This window comes from Patagioenas fasciata, chromosome 4 (assembly GCF_037038585.1).
Source record: "Patagioenas fasciata isolate bPatFas1 chromosome 4, bPatFas1.hap1, whole genome shotgun sequence".
Classification (NCBI taxonomy): domain Eukaryota; kingdom Metazoa; phylum Chordata; class Aves; order Columbiformes; family Columbidae; genus Patagioenas; species Patagioenas fasciata.
This window is the reverse complement of record NC_092523.1, coordinates 60,757,501-60,774,848: the sequence shown is the minus strand read 5'-3', so window position 1 is coordinate 60,774,848 and position 17,348 is coordinate 60,757,501. Positions and strand designations below refer to the sequence as shown.

General features: G+C 38.3%; 1 protein-coding gene across 2 annotated transcripts in view; it reads right to left on the bottom strand.

Annotated features, from left to right (window-relative positions):
• Positions 1-17,348, bottom strand: part of ANAPC10 (anaphase promoting complex subunit 10) — a 337,004-nt gene that overhangs the window by 146,926 nt on the left and 172,730 nt on the right. For both annotated transcript variants that reach the window (XR_011738867.1, XR_011738868.1), the window contains one exon: positions 7,852-7,957. The gene's annotated coding sequence lies outside the window, so the exon portion shown is untranslated. The remainder of the gene's footprint in view (positions 1-7,851; positions 7,958-17,348) is intronic.

The window sequence follows — 17,348 nt, the reverse complement described above, 5'->3', positions numbered from 1 at the left end:
AAGCAAAAGGGGAAAACATTGATTATGCAACCACAAAGCTATGCTGTGTTGTCAACTCAGTTGAGGTATATTTAACTGGAGCAGCACAGTACCATATACGGATAGACAAGCTTGCTCTCCACAACAGACACTGTTCCCTCTGGGCCAAAACACCCTACTGCGCTATGGGGCTAAGGAAGTAAAAGATGCCTAAACTGACTGAAACAAACTTATTGTCCTAATTTACTGATATTCCTATAAATAACAGGTGCATGCTAGGAAATAGGAGGTGGGGCTCCAGGAACGCAAAAGGACTAAAACATTCCCAGCTCCCACATCTGTTGCTGGGACTGTCAGCTCAGAAGTAGCCAAAATAATACTGTCCTCAAATACTATTGCTTTTCTGCACATTTAGTTTGGAAGCACATGAACCCTTAAATCTCTGCCCTCCACTATAATTTGCTGCACCAGAACATAAAACTACAACATGTGTTACTTACATCATGAATAACTTGGAGATAACATGGAGATACAGTATGAGTTACAGTATGGATTGAGATACAGTATGGATTACAATTCTGTCTCTTTTGGAGAGCGGTAACTACATGTGATTTCCTCATAGGAGTTACACTTGAAAAGCACAACCAGCAACTGATTTAGTAATCTGTGTTACTCAGACAGGAGTGAATTCTGCTTATTGTAAAGAGTCCTGAATTCACAGAATGTTAAACTTATAAAGGGCTGTATTGATGTCTGAGAATCAGATTGTTAAGGTCCAGTTTGAGTAAAAGTTGCTTACATGTCTCTTGGCTCAACTGAGGGACCACAAACATTGTGTACGATGGAGCCACTCAACATAATCTGAAGAGAATATTTCCTTCAGCGTAGCTGGAAAATACCATAAATAGGCATTTGCTCAGCTTCCTTTACAAAGAACAAAATCTCAAACTTGGCTCAGTAAAACATCTGCTTCACTTGGGGGAGAGAATCCCCTTAATTTCTTTCCTACAACTATTAGAATGCAAAAAAGCAATATTAAAAAAAAAAAAAAATTAAAAGATGAGTCTACATTTTGCTCATCATCTATCTTCATTTATATCTGTAAATAGATTACAACACCATACTGGAGTAATTTTCACTCCCTATATACCCTCAAAGAATATTTAATGCACAGCAAGGAAGGGGACAGAATAACATGGAGATCCAAGGGCTATTAGGATCATTCTCTGTCCTACTTGCCCAAATCCTTTTATGGTTTGGAAGCTAAGGAAGGTTTTTTTCTGTCAAGTGGCTATTAACTTTGACAAATTAACTTGTCATGAAAATTGTTTAGGTATATACATTATAGTAAGAAGGGACATACACGCATAGTTCAATCAGAAAATGAGACAATTTATGTTCCTGTTTTTCAATAAAGAAAATGTTTTCATCTATCTTATTTTTCTCTTCCTTGAGACAACAGTTGAAAAGAATTAGCATTTAAAACATATCTTACTCTTCATTCTTTATATGCAAACCACTTGAGGGACACCACTTGTTGCTGATTTCCATTCAGACACTGAGCCATTGACTGTAATTCTCTGGCTGTGCCCAGTCAATTCCTTATCCGGCTAACAGTCCATCCACCAAATCCGTATCTCTCCAATTTAGAGGTGAGAATGTTGTGAGAGACCATGTCAAAGGCCTTACAGATGTCCAGATAGATGACATCAATAGCTCTTCCTTTATCCACTTGTGCAGTTACTTCACTGTTGAAGGCCACAAGATTAGCCAGGCACACTTTGCCCTGGGTGAAGATTTGCCCTTTGTGAAGCTATGTTTGCTGTCCCTAATCTAATTTCTGTAAAATGTTGCTTACCTTGTTGATGCTTTAGTTAAAGATATGCTTCCTTCACCTTAATTTAACAAAACTCACAGTACTTGCGTGTGTGACACCAATTCCTAGCATAATACTTCCAGAAAATGTGATTTTCAAGAAGAAAAATGTTCTGGCCACAAAGATTATGCTACTCAATTATTCACCATGCTGGGAAACTACAGAGAATTCATTGGTATTACTATCAGGTTTCCAGCAAGCAATACACGGTTAAAATACATAATCTTTGATAGCAAATGAGGGGTGACTAGCATTTTAGAAATGCTGGTGAAGCTGCTAAAATAATATTTTATTTTGGAAATCGAGTCTGTGCACATACTGCAATTGAAAAGCTTGTGACATTTTTATAGGACTGTTACTCCAGTTATGCCAATGACCGGCTAGATTCCGCCTGGGGCTGTGATTTCACTAAATCAGGGTAACAACTCTGAGAATACATTTCTGTTAGAAAACATAAAAACAAGTAGCAAAATCTAGACAAAAACTTCGGATGTTCTCACCAATAAAATCTAAAAATATTGAGAAACCACAGTGCAATGGGTAACTGTGACCTAAATTCCTCTAGTTGAGCACTTTCTGCCATCCAGACAAGGAAGAATTTAATCAGTATGAACCATATTCTCTTTCAAACCCATTGGCTTCCTAGAACTTCATTGTCTTACCCAGATAGTTCTGCATCCTGCCCAAAATTAGTTTAATGACTAGTGTGTGCCTGGTACCCTCAGTAAGCTAGTTCTGCTGCCATTTCCACTGCTCCTGTTTTTTCCATCTTGTGTAACAGAATAATCACTGCTTGTTTCAGCTCTGTGCTACTTCATCTGTTTTTTAATCTGCTCCAAATAATTGATGCAGGTTTTTATTGCCTCTGATTCACCATCTTTTCATATTTCATGTACAGCTGCATAGTTTCCTCATCTTATTTCTGTATTTATTTATTTCACTAGCCTCTCCTTATCCTTCAGTGCCATTTCTTTCTCCATGAACATTTCCAGAAACACACACTCTACAACTGTTTAATAAGTATATTTAATAACTATAACTATGTCTTGCCATCTTCTTAAGTTTTACCTATTTTTAATATGCTGTCACATAGTCATTCTACAACATTGCTGCCTGTAATTTTCAAGTAAAATTCAGTTTCACTAATGAACAATTAGCCATAAAAAAAATCAGTCCTATTTGTTGCTCTTCCTGTTCGATGCTTTCATTCTATTATTTATTCCTGAACAAAAGTCTTATCTGAAAGTTAGGCTATCTGAATTCCTTCAGCTGTTGTATTCCCTTCCTCTTTTCTGTCACCATCAGTCATCTCCAAGAAGTAAGACAACATTAGGGAAGAAAAAGGAAAATAAAGAGGGGTGTAGAGTAGCACAGCAAAGTGAACATGGCAGAAAAGGGAAAAGACAGGCTGAAGAATATGAGGAAAAAGTTGTGAGGGGAAGCAGAAGGAACACCAAAGGAAGACAGAGGTAAATCAGTGTGAAAAGAGGAGCTGAGTACGAAAGGGAAAGAGAAGGAAAAGGAAAAAAAGGCTTGGGGAAAACACAGTAGCTATAGATAGCATAAATAGACAATGAGAAGAACAGATGAAGAGGAGACAGAAAACAAAGGAGATTAATCAAGATCCAAAAAAAAAAGCCCTGGGGAGATGATCTGTATCAGAAATAAGGGGTTTTTTTAACCAAAATTGGAGATGCAGAGTATAATGGGGAACACTACAGACCAGTGTAGAGGGCCTAGGACAATAAACAGAAGAAATATTTTAAAATAAATGAGCACAGAGTGAATCGAGCAGTTGTGCTGCTGTACACTGTAAATAGGAGAGAGGTTATAAGCTATGAACATTAATCTGGTGTTTCTCTACATCCTCAAAGGTAAGCAGGATGCTAAAAGGCATTAGCATAAAACTAAGATGTTGTATTATGGTGTGTTGTTTTTTTTCCCTACTATATGCTCTTTGGTAACCCTATGCGCTACAGTGTATTGAATATTGATACTAAAACTAGCAGGGCTCTGCTGTCATCACAGAATGTCATATGGTAAAAGTAAATGTACATTTGGGTATAATGCTCCTGATTGCTTATTTCAGCCTTTCGCCAAGCTGTAGTCTGTCCCATTCCTGCTAAACATTATAAATATATTAAATGGAAATGGTGTACTTATCGAAATACGCAATATTATTGTTTCATGAGGCACTGGTTATGCCTTACGCTCAGTTGGGCTCATTTGACTACAGAAAAGTTACTAATGTACAATATAAAGGACTACATGGGATAAATTCAGCTTAAGAGATAATTTTTTATGAAGAATTGCATGTTGACAGATGCACTGATTTCAAGTGAGGCACCCATGTGCATCTGAAGGTAAAGATATTCTCCAACAAAAAAGTGCACAGTAGCCAAATGAAATCCTTTAAAATTATATTGTCAATTTGACAAAATATACTTGGTTCTCATGGTGCTTTCAACGCATTGTGCTTGGTTATTATTATGCTCATCTTGCGTAAGGGAAAAAGACAGAGTGACTTGTCAGAGGGCACTTATGGAAGTCAGATGCAAAACCAGCAACAATACCATGGATTAATAACATCAACTTTGTTGAAGTTGATACTAAAATTCTAGTTAGCTCCAACTGTTCCGGGGCTTAAGAACAGTTTCCTGTCACTCTGTCTATTAATTTATCAGTCTAACCAGGAAAAACAACAGTGGCCCAGCTTTTTTAGGGACAGTTGCTAATTTCCACTTGTAACACCCTCTTTGAAGATTGTTTTGAAAGGACAAAACAAGAGTTGGACTTGATGATGCTTATGGGTCCCTTCCAACATGAAATGTCCTATGATACTATGGCAACTAGTCCCTCCAGACACCTGACTGCCCAGGAAAAGGGATGTCTAGTGCCAGTCTTTTTTTCTGGGTGGAGATGGCACAACAGTTGCGATTTAAGCATGGTTATGCATCTGAGCGATAGGTAACATTTGCTTGTGAAGGCAGTGCATGCCCTTACAGGCATTTTCTAGCTCCTCCTTGGCAAATGCAGCAGGCCAGATGGAACAGTTCCTTGGGCTGCCAGTTGGACCACCCTGGTTTGTACCAAACAGGATTTTAAAAAACCCAAGGGGATGGAAAAAAGTCTGAAAATTAGCAACTAAAAATAAACAGGAAATGAAGGCAGAACTGTTTCACATGAAGTGCCGTAAGTACATGAAATAGAATTGTCCTGTTAAAATTATTGAAATGATGAATTTAAGTAAAAACACTGGGAACAGTGAAAATACTGCCACAGCAGAAGGGAAAAGAAGAGTTATATTTAAACAAAAATTCTTGAACAACCACAGCTACAACAACTAGCTGTCACTAGAACCACACATGGATATCTGCAATTTTGAGATAAAGTAATGTGTATGGGATTTTGAAGGTCTGAAACATGTTAACTTTAACAAGGTTCTTGTAACCTCCTTTAGAATTCCTTATTTTTTGCAGGAGCCATGGTCTGCAGCTTGATTTTTTTTCCCTGTAAGTAATAGTTTCGAGATATTAAGACTCAGTCCAAGTAGATAAAGGAAGTTTATATTCTATCACATGTATGGCATAAGCATGAGCAGTTAGATAAGAGAAAGTTACTCCATCATAATAACAATAATAACAACAACCAAGATTCAATGAAGATTTTTTTTTCCAGATGGATATAAGATGCTGTTAGTCTTCGAGGACATGTTGTTTTCAATATACACTATTTAGCGGAAACACCAGGCCAAAGAGAAACAGCACCACCTACAATTTTATAGTACTATTTAAGGCTGGAAAAGTCAGAAGATCTCAAAAAATACAGGGCCCAATTCTGTATTGCCAAGATAAAACCTAGATGATCTACACATGACCTTTTTCCTTCTTCAGGTTCTATTACCACAAAAAGCTATGAAACTGCCTTCTGACCATTCCATTTAACACTCACACCAACAAAATGTAATATAGAAAATAAGTGTAAACTCACATTATTTATTGCGTACACTACTGTTGATATACTGAGTAAAATACTGTAATATGCTATTCCTTTCGGTATTTCACTCATCTGACACCTTGAGACACTAAAGGCTCTGTTTTCTAATTTTGGAGTTTTACACTTTTGTTATCTAAACAGTTCCCCAAACAATTTAAACACAGTGAAGCACAATCAAATCTTATCAGATACGTTATTAAGTAGGACTTGCTAGGATACTTGAACTGCTAACCAAAACAACATATGCAGCACGTTTGTGCAGCCTACTAGGAGCCTAAAAACATCTTCCTGTCCTGCAAGGTGAATTCCACTCAATAACACTTTGTTCTGGGGGAAAAACAACTCAATCGAGAGATATTCCTTTCCTGCAGGACATACAGAATGCAAACCATGCAGGACAGCAAACAGCAGAAGTATCACTTCAGAGTTCTTTTGCTTTTGTGAACCCTCCCAACAGCTAAGGCCAGCAATACAATCAAAATCTCAGGTATTTCCATAGCATCTTTAAGTAACCACTTTTTTGGGTGGCTGTCTCTGAAGTGCCATAGAAACAATCTCTCAGTGATTATACTTGTATAGTAGAGCTGTTAAGTTTGCAAGCATAACAGCACTAGGTTTTTTGGGTTCGTTTTTGTTTGTTTCTTTGTTTTAAGCCACACAGCTACAAGTATAATCTGAAAATGATACTATATTTTCCTGGTTTTCTCTGCCTTACTGGTAGTAACAGTATTTCTACACTTGGAATTTAAAGTAATGAGAAGACAGTAATTAATTATACAAGAGACTGGTTAGCAAAGACAACAACGTAGGACAATACGAGATTGTAGGTACCAACTACATCCTGCTTTAGGTGGCAGGTCACCTTTGGTACTAAAATGTCACTACACTTTAATACTCTGAAACAATAACGCACAATGTTGTTTCGTGGCTATGGTTTTTTGCCTTTCAAAGGAAGTAACACTGAAGGGTCTTTTAGAGAAAGGCCTTGGGGCAGATTCTTAGCTAGCAGAAATTATCAGAACTGAAATCAAGAGAGACATGACAGTTCCAAACAGCTGATGAGCCTCCTCTTTTCTTTCAGGAGTGGGTCCTAAATGTTGCCAGAAAAGGGTCACAGAAAGTTCCATCACAGAATTTCCATGCCACGAACAAGGACACAAATCTGCCTCTGCTACAGGTTCTAGAAAATGTGCTACTGGTTTTAATGAAGCCAAATTATTTTTACTTCTCTGATTGCTGGACACTTCAAAAGATCAGAATTTTTCAACTTTTCTGTACTTTAAAAATTTTCAGTCTCTTAGAGAAGTAATGGGTTATGCTTCCCTTTCCCAAATTTAAAATTTACATTAAGACCTACATAACCAATAACGAAATTAATCAACCTACTAATTTAACATTTTAATTTTTTTTTTAATGACATGCAGTCTTTACTCATTTAGTTGAAATTATTCATAGGACAAAACCAAGAAATCACCATTCTGAATATTATCTATAGCTCAGAGTTCACACCAGAGTTCAAAAAGTCTCAATTACTACCTACAGGTATTTAATTTGATAGTAGAAGGAAATATGCATTTTCTCCATTTACAACACTATAGTAATAAATGTTCCTTCTATAAGCTCTATACTTCCATTTCTTGAAAATTTACTCTAATATTACTGTACAGGCTAATGTAATATGAATTAGATGACAAAATCAAATGTAGATTGCCACTGTGCAGGGCAACATATACATACAATTTAAATAATAAATTTTATTAAAACAATTGTACTCACCTTTCTATTTCATTATGTGCCTCATTTCAGTATCATACTGTAGTCAATAAGTTTCCAAAAGCTGTGTGATTCAGACACTGTTTCACCCATGCCACCATGTGAAAATAAAATTAGTTTTGATGCACATTGTACCAGAAGTGCTGTATAGGTCCTGAAAATAGTGTTCTGTAGCAATACTCATATATTTTAGTGTCAACTAAAGTTTTTTAGGGAAAATTCATTACCCATTCTCAGTATGAAACATCGATGGAGTTGGCGTGGGAATCATGCTTGGGTTGCAGCACTCCTCACCATCTCAGCCAAATTCAAGCAGCCAAGAGCGTTGGCTACCTGTAAAACAGTGATATCATCATTTCCAATTGTCTCATTTCTGAAGATATGTAAACAAAGACATTATATCAACCATTAAGGCTCGTTGCAAAGCTGAATTTCCATGAGCAAAGTAAATTCAAGAAATTGCAATTCCAGGATATTTTACACATTTTGAAAATTTCAAACTACAACTACAAAAAAGAATGAATTTTTATCATTCACTTGAACAGGAATATTTGAATATTTACCTGCTTCTGACATACAATGAACCAAAAGAACCTCAGTTCTTTTCTGACAGGTTACTAGTATTATAAATATTCCCCAAAAGTTTATGAATGTGCAGACTCATAATGCATTAAACATATATATCAAAGCATAAGATCCCTCAATTTTTGTTGCTTTACGTTAAAACAGTTATTCAGGGCACTTGACACCAATGAAAAAATGCATGTTTACCACATCTAATAATTTGATACTATAAACTGCAGTGCTACAGTTCTCTAGTTCGTGTATTGCCATACACAATGACTATATCTTACATGCCACATGAAGAAATGAAACATTATTCTCATTTAAACACTATAGAAAGCTCCAGCACAGCCTGGTTAAATAATTTACCAAGAAGATCTTAGGAAGTTTGGGAAGGCAAGAAAAACTTCCTATTACAAACTGTACTTCGCACTTATGAAGTGCTTTGCATTTTCACAATACTCCTCAAGCAAGCATGTGTCAACTAAAGTTGTGTGCATTGTACAAATACACTCACTGAAATGGACAACTTTCTCTAAGATTTAAAAATAAATGTTTTCTCAAATAAGAATCAGAATTTGTTGCAATGGTTTCTCTATCAGAGCTCAATTGTCCAAAAGTTGAGTGGTAGGTGAATCAATTTTATTTACCAATGCATGACTGAAAATATTACATACTTATGTAACATTAATAACGTAAGTATCAAAATCAATGTAAGTATGTAAATAAACCGTTATTGTATACATAGCTAGGTAACATCTTTGCACTTGTAATAAAGTGTCAAGGTGTTGTAATGCTGAAGTTCAGGCCCAGGCTAGAAGTACATAAACAGTAAGAGAACTGATAAATTTAAGGGAACCTGTTCAATGGGCTTTAAAGCAAGCCACAACTGAGACTATAAAGCGTATATGAAAGAACCTTGACTTCATTATTCACTTTTACTTTTCTACTTTGTCATTAATTGTTATCCTTTCTTTTTTCTATTTTTCAGTGTTAGCCTAATTTTCCTTTTATTCATAAATTTTTGTTTTCTTCAGATACAGGGGTCATATCTTAGCTTGGCCCAACAATGGGTGAATTGCTCCCTAATTGGAGAAATGACATCAACATGCATAATTAACCCATTTAAATGTTCTTTCTTTCCAGAATTCCGTCTCATTCTAGTGGCTGTAGGAAGGTGAATCTCAAGATACAGTGTGGAATCCTATTTGAGAAATCTCTAAATTCAGGATCAGTAAGAAAGCAGCACAGGACTGTTTCCCCACCAAGCCCTTTTTCTAAAAGTGTCCTATATGTGTCCTATATAACTCCCTCCCTGTAGGAAAAATGAAAGGTAAGTAACTCATAGTTACTATATCATCTGCTTGAAATTACATTTTTAACATCATGTTTAAAATTATTATTAAAACTTTTTAAAACTTTGTCTCATACCCAAAAATACTGGAAACTTTTGAATTATTACGTGTCCACTCAGCTCTGTCAAAACAAAAATTAATTCTGCAAACTTCCAGACTAGTTCATTGATTTCTTGGTACAACAGCACTCTCAGGGAACATACAGCTGTCACTTACAAGTGTTTCGCAAAGTTTTGTCTGTACAGATTATCCGCTCCTGAGACATGCAAGTGCCCTTGATGTTAAAGTTCAAACCCTCTGGAAAGCCATGCTTGGTGGAGCGATATACAAGCCTCCCAGAAGAACTGAACATTCAGTGTGAGGTTATACAAAAAAACACAGGTCCAGAGAGAACAGCCCACACAGTCCCTCTGCTCCTTCAAGCTGCCAGAGGCACAAGCTTCAAATGTCCTCAGGGCCTCCCTCCATTACATATACCCAAATAAGTCTATCATAAAAAGTTCCACTGAAAGTACAGTGCTAGTATCTCAGACTTTATATAAGGAAAAAAACCAAACACAAACAAACAGAAAAACAACCAACAAACACACGCACACACACAAAACCCCTACTAGAACAAAGTATTCCCTTGCGAACAACCAGCTGACCCTTGAGTTTCCATAAAAAATTGAATGGCAGCATGAATTTGACTCTCACCCGTACTTGACTGATTTGCTAGCAAAATTCAACAAGTAGTCCATAACACGCACGTTGTCCTACAAATAATATACTTCCATATTAAAAATCATTATATATCATTATTCCAGTGGATGGGTCTGAAAAAAATGATCCTGATTATCATCCTTTATGGAAGTCAACACTGAATCCATTGATTGCTTATATCATATCTAAGTGTTGACCTATATCTACTAACCTTGTCCCAGACGTAGAAAGTAGTCTGTCACTTTGTACCATCCCTGGAGCACTATGATTCCTGTTTCACATTGACGATTTAGGTACTACTCTAAAAAATTATATCAGAAGTAGGAAAGCTTAAACTGCCAGAATCATGACTACTTTAAATCTTGTTTTTGCCAGAATAAGAATGGAACCTCTGCAGTAAGGGTTAAGTGCAGTCTGTTTACCTCATTCAAACAACATCTAGTCTGCAGTGACCATTCCTTGGGAAATTAGGGATTCCCTGACATCTGTAACAAATTACGTGGAGCGGTACAGCTCATCCTTAAAGTTCATTTGATAGTGATTGTAATACATGCCTTAAGGTTAGGGTGGACTGCTTAACTCAATCACTTGATTATACAAAGAATTTCAAATGCAGTAGAAGCCTGGCTGCATATAAAAGTTCCGGGAGAGAGGCTGACTCACCTGGAGATCAGGGCCATTACCATTGGTGTCTCACCACAGGCAGACCACATTCATACAGAGAAAACTACTACCTAAGGGGGAAACATACAATAGACTAGAAGTTGTTTTCTATTAGAGCTGTCCAGGAACAGATGGTTCCAGCATCTGCTATTGTGTCTCCTTATCCTGGGTTATTTATTTATTTTTTAAAATATGGTTTGGCCTTCAGTTCAGTCAAAGTTCATCTGGCATCCACATCAGTGTACATCTTTATTCGAGGATCTTCTTTGTTCATACATCTTAACAGTCAAATGAAATAAATGATTCACACATTGCCACTGCTTGTGAACCTACCACCTACTTTGATTTATTTCTCACCAAAGTTAATGGACTCTTAATCTCAAGGTTTAGAAGAACATAGGCAGTCCAATCTACCTTTGAAAACCACATTCTTGGCAAAATAGTATCAGCCTGCACAACCAGGGAGTCCCAAAACCTGACGGTTTGACGGCGCTCCATGCGGATAAAGCAGCTTTATGACCACATCCTAAACTCCCAGCCAAATGGGTGTCTACATTCCATTTTAATTACAGTGAAGCTGAGCATCACTTTTTAGTTAAAGGTTGACTACAGTAAATAATCTAAGGTACACATGCTTGAAATTTGCTGTGCATTACAGAGTGTGGGGGAGGGCAAGCAGGCCAAACTCAGTCACTTCAATGACAGGTTCCCATAAAACAGACCCTGTAAGAATTAGCTGTTTACAAAATCACCTGCTTCTTCCAGCTTTTTCTTTGCATGACTAGGACTCGGACTATAGTTTTAATCCTCTCCAGACTGACCTCATTCAGCCAGGACTTAGGCTGCTAACACAATGCTCCCAATGCCCCTTCAGAGAAGCGAGACAGAAAAAGTTACCAAGGGCAAAATTTGTAACTGCAGGTCAGTGCAGGCTAAAGGGACACTTCAAAAAGATGGTGCTATATCCACATTACAGTGGCACGACAAGACAGCCTAGAAGTGCACACAAGCCTGCAGAAGCACGTGTGATGCCGGAAACATGAGGATGCCAGAAATGTGAGGTAGCTTTCAGCACCATTCTGGAGTCAACATAGGCCAAAATGACTGATTTCGAGCATGCTGTTAGCATGTGTCTGAGTATGACCAGTAGGTACACTAGTACTTTCTTCCATAAACCAGAGGACCTGGTAGTTCTGAGAATGATATGTCAGGAAGCCTACATATTTGGGATGAATTCCCTACTTTCTGAATGATAAATTATGCTACTGAATTAGATACACGTTTCTATTGCACATATCAATTAGATACATAGTGTTCTACGAAAATATATAACAACGGTTGCTGACTCCACTGCTATCTTCTACCTGCAGGCGAAAAGTTGTTTTACTGTTTAGTGTTCTACTGGTCTTTACTGTTTGAAAAGTAGAGTTAATGTAGCATATGGTGCCTTAGCATCTACGAGGAATTTCCCAAAGCTTCCATATCAAATATGAATTGACTCACACTGACTTGTGTAACAGAGTGAAATGCAGATGCACTGCATCAACACAGAGAAAATCTGTCTGACACCCCATATCATTGAGCAGCTCAGAGCAGAGCTTTGTAACTGCTTTGTTTGAACACTGCCAGGCTAAAATTTCCATCCCCACACTTAGCAGGCAATAAAGAATACCAAGCACAAATATTTAGGCCCATTATTTAGTTCTGGCATGCACAATATCACTTATTCAGAAAGACCATTATTCCTTTGATAGCCATTAGAAGTATTTCAGAGTTTCCTTGATGACATCTTATACAAATTGTTCCTGCAGCAAGTCAAGGATACTTCAAACACTGGAGCAAGGGATAGCATCCATGTCATAGGAAAACTGTAGCAGGCAGTGGGATTACTACAGTCCTGGGTAAGAAAGAATGATTTTCCCACAGCAGCTTCCTTTGTCTCTTTGTAACATGCATAAATAGAGACACGTTGTTGAGGTGAATTACAGCAGGTAGTGAAAGCATGCAGACCATTGGCAGGGGGGCCTCTTGAGTCTTCATTCCCTCACAAAATGGTTTGCTTTATCTGCCTTATAGTTAGCCTAGCCTATGTTACAAAATTGAACACACATAATTGAAAGTTTGTGTTAGCAGCTGACATGATGTGCTAAATTAATCTGTAGTTCATATTCCCTGATGGGCCAATCAACTGGAGTTAACATCAGCCCAATACTACTTTTGTGCCCAGACGGGACTCAGGGGTTTTTTTTAAGTCATGTTCAGAGAGCAGACGCATTAGTTTACAGTCTCAAATGGTCCAGGTGGCTTCAGCTGGTTTAGAGGATTTCTAAGAGCCATGGGGAACTCTGTGGTAAAGACATACCCTAAAAACCTGTCTGTGACTGTCTGGGCACCTATTTTCCCATAAAAAATATCCTAACAAGTCCTGTTCATTCATGTTATACCAGTTTTCACACCTCGTATTTGTGGTATGCAAAGACAAGCAACATGTTATTCTCAACCCCATGAAATGATGTGGGCTATAGCATATGCTGAATAGAACCAACCAGAAATGTTCTGACCAAGCTGAAAAATTTTGTTACATCACAAACAGCAATATAAGAAAAAAAAATATAATGCTTTTATATACTTCTGACTAACCACAAGATGCTTTAATGAAACCACTCCAGCAGTTTTCCTTCTTCATTACCAGAGGAGCTCCTACAGCAAATGGACTTGCAGAGTTCACAGCTGTGGGGAACTCCTGCCATAAAGACTGTCCCGGAGTCAGGGTTTCCTGATATTGCAGCTCTCTGCCTTGAAGCCACAGGAACCCCAGCCCCAGTGATGCAGCAGCGAGCCAGAAAAAACTCTCAACTTCACTTCTAATGGGACTCTCAGGACAGTCAGGCTTTCACCGAAAAAAAGCCAGAAGCACCAGGGCCCAGACTGCCAAACCCTGAGATTCCTGCCCAAGTCCTCATTCCAAATTTCCAGATTCTTGGGTCTCCGTCCATCAAGCTGATGGAAAACAGGGAGATGGGACCTGTAAGTTTCAGGAGCCATGACTGAGGCAGAAGCCTCAGAGCTTGGACTCTCGAGCTTGGTTTTGTTGCAAAGTAATTTAAATGAACTGACTACTTCAGAAAGATTTTTTTTTTCTACTTTCCTTTCTAAATGAAACATACAAAATTCAAAATTTAAGTTGGTTTTTTTTTTTTTTTTTCCCCAGAATTGAATCTGGAAATGGAACTCAAATTTTGTGCATCTACAGTGGAGAACCTATGACTGTTTCTTGTTGGCATATGATATAAAGTGACCCCCAACAAGAACATGAGTAAATAAGAAATAATGTAGAATCACTGGCTTCAAAACACATCCCACAGTTTAGGTAGAGTGCTCTAAATAACAAGCATAATGTCATAATGGACTTGGTGGAAAGTGTAATGGTGATGAGATATGGAGTGATTCCACCCTCATTTCATCTGACAATGAAGGGTGGGGGAAAGTTTTTTTTCTCTTAACAAAATAAATGGTAAGACAAAAGTGCATTTGAGAAGTTCAGCTCAAATCCCAGCTAAAACAAAAGCAGAGCCACCTTCCAAGATCTGAAGTCCACCTAGTGCACCTAGTAAAGTGTCCCTGATACAGAGGGGTGATCCCCCTGTACCAGTATCTTAAATACCATAATTTCTCAGATGCAGACCAAGGTGAACATTGACTTGCCTCCTGGCCTGCTCCAACATTGCAAAGTTCTTCCTCATGGCACAGCACGTATTTGCTACCAGTGTGGAAAGACTGAATATAGCTCTGATATTTCTGCTGAGAAGACACATCTCATATTGCATGGGCGTAGCCGTAAAAGTGAGGTGACCACATGTGAAGTTCTTCTGTGAATCACAGGAACATGTAAAGGTGTGCTGTCATACAATACCTGCTGGGAGTTTAGGAATAATTTGATGCTACTGCTTCTTTCCCTCAAGCCTGATGCCATGAGATCACTTTGCCCAGCTTCTGTTCCTATCTGAAAATTCATATGATAGCTATTAATTCCCAAAACTGACACTAGCTTCTACTCTTAACTACACATTTCCTCTTGTGCTCAAACTACTGAAGAATTCACTAACTCTAAATCTTAAAGTAGGTTTCTTGGTGCAACTAGATTCCCTTGCAAAATATGCACGACTATCTGAGAACAAACATATAATAATCTGAAAAATAATAAGCTCAAGTGCATGCCACAATCAGCCTTATGCTCTTTGAAGGGACACATTTAATTCAGACAGTACAGCTGCCATTATGTATCACAATATAGATAGTAATATAGATAATTAATTTAATGGCGTAAATAAGCAGAGTCTGCTTATCTCCTAGACAAAACAAACAAAAAATCTAGCTACATTAAAACACTATAGCAGTAATAGCTTCTTTTTTAAAAAAAAACTTTCTAACCCTTTCACAAGCAATTGTAACTCAAAGATTCTCATCTATATCCTACACACTCTGAACAAATTACAGAATTTATTCATCTAATACTACTACCATGTTTAACCATTTCCAGCAATGAGCTTCATGTGACAGAATGCAGGTTGCCTTAAAAAACTGATGTGCTAAATAACTGTATTTCCTATGTATATGTTTTTACTTCATGAGTGCCACCTTATCTCTGTTCATCAGAGGCTGGAAGTTACCTGAGGTTGACACTCTAACATGACATACACTAATACTGACCTTAACTTTGCAAAAACTCTGCAAAAAGGTTTATGAATAAAATCCTGTATCAACCAGTCTTCTCACACAAAATGCCAAGAATCAGCCATTTCTATTCAGAGGTTTAAAAAAAAATTCAAACTTCTTCAAATATTGCTTATACATCTTTATATCACTCTATCACTACAGAGATTGAGGCTTTGAGCACTTGATATTATCCCAGGTCAACAGTACATTCCACAGAATTTCTGGGAAGTATCTCCATCACAGAACCCTGTAAAATTTTGATGTAAAAATGGACCTTCACAAACTTAGTTTGGCAACCTGATCTAATTCCCATTTTGGGAAATCATTCTCTATTTAATTAATACACCTCAGACTCACCTTCTCTGAGAACTAGCACAGGTATACATAGAAATTTATGTTTATGCAGGCAGTACTTGAAGGAGGAAGAAAGGTTTTTTACTAATAGCTGCATTACTTTGATCATAGAGATTTATATTCCTCACTTCCTCTCGACTTCAGCAAGAGAGGAACTGTGAGGACTGGGCCACAACTGCTCAACAGAAATTTCCACTGAACATTTGTTTTTACAACAGGGCATTTGCCCCATGGTCACTGCTTTCTACTGAGTCCCAGTTCCCTGGTCCAGTAAGGGAGATGTAGGGCAGAAGTATGCAATCTGCTTGGAAAGTATGAGCACCTGCCTGCACAGGGAGACATACAGACCTCCAGCTGTGTCCTTTTGCCATTACAACTCTGCCAGCATAACCCTCTGTAAGGAGTCTGCTTGGGAATAAAAGCGACTTTATTCCCACACCGTTGTTCTGCTTTACACCAGGACCTTTTTATTTCAGGATAATCTCAGTAATAATATAGAGTAATAAAAATGGCATAGCTGTTGTAGTATAACTACATTGCTACAGTTCTGCCAGGCAGGTTGCTCATAGAACAAATTCACATATTGCAAAGCAGTACTTTCCTCTAAAACTACAAAGCAAGAACACTGTATCCCCAGTGCTGCTGACCCCCTAAGGGTGCCATCCTTATTTCACTCACCAACATCCCTGCTGGGGCCCATGCTGCACCAGAGGCCTCCCTCATTCGTGTTCCCCTGGTCGGGAACATTTTCAGCCAAATGGGAGCCAGTGATAAGACAAGTGGTGGTCATGAGTTTAGGAACCACTAGCCTTCAAGAAATACACTTAAAGGGAGAGGAAACAGTCTTTATGTCTACTCAGTGATTTATCTGATGTACTGTTTGTCCATGCCAAATTCCTATTTAGTTCAGTGCAGACTGTTTAAGAGTTCAAACGTAAATCTGAAGAGACTCATTTTCTTCGGTTAAAAATAAACATAAGGAGAACAGTAACAGGCCACAGTTGATTTAGAAACCTCACTACTGGACATCAGGAACTCCATGCTATACGTCTCCTTTCTCCCTCCAAAGGGGGCTCTTTGGACGGAAGCATTTTTTCCCTCTATTTCAGGGATTGCCAGCAAGTCCCTGGTAAATACACCTCAGGGCTCTATTTGTCCAGCTGCCCTTTACCTCAAAGTCAGCAGCTGCACCCGCACTGCAGCTGCCTCTGAAGCCTCCTGCTCCTTTCTCCCCTGGGGGGAAGATGCTAACACCCCCTTGCTCTGTCCTGGCTCCCTCCTCCCAGCTGCGGGGCTCTGTCCCACCTCCTTCCCAGGGACCCTGGCCTCTGCCCCCCCCGGGCTTGCAACTTTCTCTCTCCCAAAGTCAC